Genomic DNA, 6,000 nt, shown 5'->3' on the forward strand with positions numbered 1-6,000 from the left:
GGCTAGAGAGGAGGTTGCACACTTATTAAAGTAGGTTGTGGGAAATATATGCCTACAGGGTGTTATTCATTCTCTCAGATAAATACTCAGAAGTGGGATTAATGGGTCTTATGGTGGTTTTGTTCTAAGGGTTTTTTTGTCTTAGTTTTTGTTTTCTTTTTTGAGACAGGGTCTTTCTCTTTTTTTGGTTTTTAAAAATTTTTAAATTATTTATTTAGTGTACATGAGTACACTGTAGCTGTCTTCAGACACACCAGAAGAGGGCATCAGATCTCATTACAGATGGTTGTGGGCCACCATGTGGTTGCTGGGATTTGAACTCAGGACCTCTGGAAGAGAAGTCAATGCTCTTAATCACTAAGCCATCTCTCCAGCCTGAGACAGGGTCATTCTACATATTCCTAACTGTTCTAGTTTCTTTCCCCCCTTTTTATATTAAATAATTAATAAAAATATATACATCATTTAGCTCCTTCCCTTTCTTCCTCCACTCCTTCCCAAGTTCCCTCCAATCTCTCCCCGTCTTCCCATCACTCCCTCTCAAACTCATAGCCCCATTTTTAAAAATTATTTTCTTTGATTATTATCATTACAATCTATACATACGTACATGTAGAAATGCAGCCTGCTCATTCTGTTTAGTGCTGCTGTGTGTCTATGGTTTCAGGGCTGCCAATTGGTATTACCTAATCAATCATGGGGCTGACCCCTGAGGAAAACTAATTCTCTCTCTTTCAGGCATCTTTAGGCGACTGCAACTCTTGGTCTACAGGTGGGGCCCCTGGGATTTCCCTTCCATGTTAGCATATCCAGGGTAGCTGGTGTGCTCCCTCAGGACCTGTCTAGACAGCTGTAGTGCTGTGGTATCATGGGTGAAGCTTCCCTGTTGCTCCTGGACACACTCTCACAGTGGACTTCTTGGTCCCCTGGCTCTTACAACTTAATTTCTTCATATTATCTCCAGCACTGGTTATTTTCTGGTTTTGCTTGTGTTTGCTTTTAAGTAATGGCCGTCCTAGTAGTTGTGAGGTGATATGATGCTGTAACTTATGCCTGTCCTTTCCCGATGACCACCAATGTCAGCCTCTGCTGGTGTGCGCTCTGCCCATGGATTCACCTTCTCTGTAGAGAAGTTTATTTAGGTTATTTGCCCATTTAAAAGCCAGGTTTAATTTTTGTTGTCGTTGAATTGTAGGGATCCCGTATGTATTTTAAATGTTAACACTTTGACCCAGTTTGGTTTCTGTTAACATGATAAAACGCTTCGACCAAAGCAACTTGAGGGGTTTGCTAGTTTCTCTTGCTATGATAAAAACACTGACAGAAGCAGCTTGGGGAAGAAAGGGTCTATTTTGTTCTTGAAACTCCCAGGTCACAATATATCACTGAGGGAAACAAAGGCAGGGACTTAGAGGCTGAAACTGAAGCAGAGACCGTGCAGGAAAGGTGTTTGCCAGCCTGCTTCCGGGTCACACTCAGACACTTCTACACAACGCGGGACCGCCTGCCTAGGGGTAGCCCCGCCCAATGTGGGCTAGGCCTTCATCTATCAATTGGCAATCAAGTAAACACTCTACAGACAAGCCCACAAGCCAACTTGATGGTGGTAATTCTTCAATTGAGGGTTCCTCTTCCCAGGTATCTCTAGTTTGTGACAAATTAACAAAAACAACTATCCAGCATAGGGGAGGAAAGGGTTTATTTCAACCTATAGGTTATGGACTTCCATTGGAAGGTCTCAAGGTAGGAAATGAAGCAGATAGCATAGAGGATCTCGTGTTGCTGGGTCACTCCATGACTCATGCCTAGCTAGTTTGTGTGTATAATCCAAGCCTGCCCATGCAGCGATGCTGCCAGCCACAATGGGCTGGGCCCTCCCACATCAATCATGAGTCAGTCTCTCATGGACATGGCCACAGGCCAGCCTGACTGAAGCAGTGCTTCAGCTGAGATTCCTTCTTCCCAGGTGACTTTGACTTATGTCAAGTTGACAGTAGGGACAAGCCAGCACACACCCTGCCAGACAGGCTGCTCACAACTATTTTCTCATTCTGTAGCTTGCTCGTGTGTCATTCACCTTGCTGGACTTTTAAATAAATGGATGTGGTCCCATTCGTCTGTATTTGTACTTTCTGCCTGTACATGTGGTGTCGTTTCTGATACACCACTGTCGAGTCCAACCTGAGAAGCTTCCCCGCTGTGTTTTTCTCTGTGAGCTTTCCCTGGATTTCACATCTTAGGTCCCTTTTGAGTTAATTTTGTATGTGGTATAAGATCAAAGAATACAGATACATAGTGTTAAAAACAACATTTGTGGAGGAGACTCTTCTTTCCTTGTGTGGTTTCGGGGAATTTGCTGAAGATTAGCAGGCTCTATCAAAAGCCCACCTAATTTTCTTTTCTCTTTTACTTGTGTTTATTTCTAATGAAATCTTTTTAATTTCCTTCTTTCTACTAGTTGTGGGATTAACTTATTATTTTGGTAATTTGCTGCATTATAAATTTGGTTTATCTATTCATTTATTTAGACAGTGTTTTGGTGGATATTCCAGGCTGGCCTTGAAGCCATCGCGTGTAGCCCAGCTAGTCTCAACTCTTACCTCCACATGCCTCTTACCTCAGCCTCCTGAGTTCTGGGATTATAGGCGCACACAGCTTTCTTCTTTCTAAATGTAGGTATCCTATGCTGTAAATTTCCTTTATTACTACTTTGTCTGTGTCCTCTAAGTTTTGGTGTGTGTCTCGGTTGGGTTGGTTCCTCCTCTGGGAGGAGGAAACTCAGATGAGAAAATGCCTTCTTCAGGTTGACCTGTAGGCAAACTGTAATGTGTTTTCTTGATTAATGATTGGTATGGAAGGCCAAACTCCCTGGGGATTTCTCCCCACCCTCATGAGCAGGTGGTCTTTGGTGGTATAAGAAGGCAGACTGAGCAAGACACAGGGAATAAATTAGTAAGCAGTACTCCTCCATGGCCCGTACTTCAGTTTCTACCTCCAGGTTCCAGCCCTGACTCCCTCCATGACGGATTACAACTGTAGAGTGAAATGAACCCTTTTCTCCCCTGTGGCCTTTGGCCAGTGTTTCCCACAGCAGCAGACATATAACTAATGCAGTATGTGCTGTGCTTGCTTTTTGTTTGTTTTGAGGTATTCTCTGAATTCTCCTTTGGTTTGAGCCCCTGGTTGTTCAAGAGTATGATTTCTACATATTTTCAGATTTTCTAGGGTTCCCCCCGATTTCGAATTCTAATTTCTTGTCATTATGCTCAAATGATACTTAGTATAATCTCAGCTTTCTGAACTTTGTTGGCACTATTTTTTAAAGCTACTTTATTGAGTTCTTATAGCTTCATCTCCATTCCAACCTTTATTCTGCCTTAAACATTTCCAAGCCCCCAACACTAGGTAGGAGAGAAAGAAGGTTAAAAGGAAAGGGGCCATAGATTTTTTAGACTAGTTACTGCTAATTAGCGGTGTCGGCTTCCTTGGGCAAGTCCAATCTTCGTTGTCAGGATTTCCTCTTCTTGTCTCTTTACTCATGACCACCTGTCAAAAATGCAACAATAGCAACTTGGAGCAGCGGGGAAGCAGCAGGGGGAGCAGCAGTCTCCTCAGGAGTCTCAGGGCTCTCCCATTTATACCCTCTCCAGAGTCCCCAGAATTAAACTATCTGCAGCTGGCAAAAATCATGCCCCTGCTAGAGCATGAGGCAAACCACAATCACCTGCTGTGAAACAGCCTTTTATCCCACACTTCTCTGCTACTGTGATAAAATACCATGTCCAAGGCACTTTCTGAAATTTTTTTATTTTAGCTTATAGTTCTAGAAGAATACGAGTTCATTATGGCAGTAAGTAGCAGGCATGGTGGCAGGAACAGGAAGCTGAGAAATCACAAACCCAGTGATGTACTTTCTCCAGCATGGTAGCATCAAATACTGGAGACTATGAGGGACATTCCAAACCACCATGTCTGCTGATTGAGCCTTTCAACATCATGTAATGTCTTTCCTTGTATCTTCTGAGGTGTTAGTCCTAAGTATATCTTGCCTTCTATAAATTTGCGTGACTTCTTTGGTCACCATTATCTGAGGGCATCTCCCTCCATTTCTCCTCCTCCTCCTCCTCCTCTTCTTAGATTTATTTATTTTGTTTATATGAGTATGCCTGTCTGTGCACAAGACACTATCAACAGAGATCTCTGGCCTGGCCAAGCAGGAGCATTCAAGCAAAAGGGGAAGGATGCACCTATACTGCTCTGCTGCTCCTACTGCTCTGGCCACCACTGTTGCTCTATAATGCTATAATGGTTGTGTTTAGCCGAGCAGGCAGAGGGCTGGCTATCCAGGGAGGTGCAGGGGAGCTTCTAGCAGCTGCTGTGTATCTGTCAGTGGCTGTTGTGTGTCTGTCAGTGGTTGTTGTGTGTCTGTTAGTGCTGTTGTGTGTCTGTTAGTGCTGTTGTGTATCTGTCAGAGCTGTTGTGTGTCTGTCAGAGCTGTTGTGTGTCTGTTAGTGCTGTTGTGTATCTCTCAGAGCTGTTGTGTGTCTGTCAGAGCTGTTGTGTGTCTGTTAGTGCTGTTGTGTATCTCTCAGAGCTGTTGTGTGTCTGTCAGAGCTGTTGTGTTTCTGTTAGTGCTGTTGTGTATCTGTCAGAGCTGTTGTGTGTCTGTTAGTGCTGTTGTGTATCTGTCAGAGCTGTTGTGTGTCTGTCAGTGCTGTTGTGTGTCTGTCAGTGCCTGCTGTATGTCTGATGGTACTGTTGTGTGTATGTCAGTGGTTGTTGTGTGTCTGTCAGAGCTGTCGTGTGTCTGTCAGTGCAGTCTCTTTCCTGCACTGTAATTTTGCTTGTCTCCTTCTGAGGGGAGGAAGAATGGACTTACTTCTGATCTCCCTATCCTAAGGTAAGCAGGATGTTCCAGCAGAGTGTGTGGAGGCTCCGCTTCAGAATTTACACCCAGGTTGGTTCAGACATTCGGGCAGTTGCCCTGTTTATCCTGAGGCCATGAAAACTGCAACTCAGGTTTTCCTGGATTGGCAGAAGCAACTGGTTACCTTTAGCTGCTTTGATAAACTCTGGACTTAAATCCCTGGGTTCTTGTGTAATTTCAATGCAAGACTTTTAAGAAAAAAGTATGTTCGTGTTATGATGTGTGTATCATTGTATTAGATACGTGCACACATACATAATACTGTAATATCAGATATCACAGTGTGACCAAAGTGGGTGTCTTAGTCCTAGGTTTTTTGTTTACTGGGGATTGACCATATGATCCTGCACATACAGGACAAGTACTGTACCAGCGAGTTACTTCTCCCTTAGAAAACAATACTGGGAGCTGGAGAGGTGGCTCAGTGGTTAAGAGCACTGACTGCTCTTCCGGAGGTCCTGAGTTCAATTCCCAGCAACCACAAGGTGGCTCACAACCATCTGTAATGAGATCTGATGCCCTCTTCTGGTATGTCTGAAGACAGCAATGGTGTTTAAATAAACAAACAAACAAACAAACAAACAAACAAACAATACTGATTGAAAATCCTGGAACCATTTTAAATTCATAGCTACTGACCTCAAGGGTGACCCTGGACTGAGAGGTAAAGCCATCTACTCTCTGGCCCTTCTGGAACTTACCCTCTTCACACCTGACTTCAAATTACACCCTGTGAGAGAGGCTCTGCTCCAGTGTCCTTTGGAAGCCTCCTGTTGGTACCCTGTGGTTCTCTAACGTGAACCCCCAGGTAAGATATTCTGTTTTAATCTGCTCATTGAGTCAGTGTCTGCCATTCTCTACCTGCTACATATACTTCACCAAAATCAGAGGCCTACTGACTTAGTCACGGTACCTGAGAAATGAATAAATCTACGACAAATACTTAATTTTGGAACATGAATTTTAAACCAAATATCCCTTTCCGGGGAATCTGTCTGCTGCCAGAATGTTAGTGGGTTTCTAACTCATCACCACGAGGGAGAATGTATGTTCCAAGATGTCTGTGGGTGTAG

This window comes from Rattus norvegicus, chromosome 9 (assembly GCF_021556685.1).
Source record: "Rattus norvegicus strain SHRSP/BbbUtx chromosome 9, alternate assembly SHRSP_T2T, whole genome shotgun sequence".
NCBI classification, from domain to species: domain Eukaryota; kingdom Metazoa; phylum Chordata; class Mammalia; order Rodentia; family Muridae; genus Rattus; species Rattus norvegicus.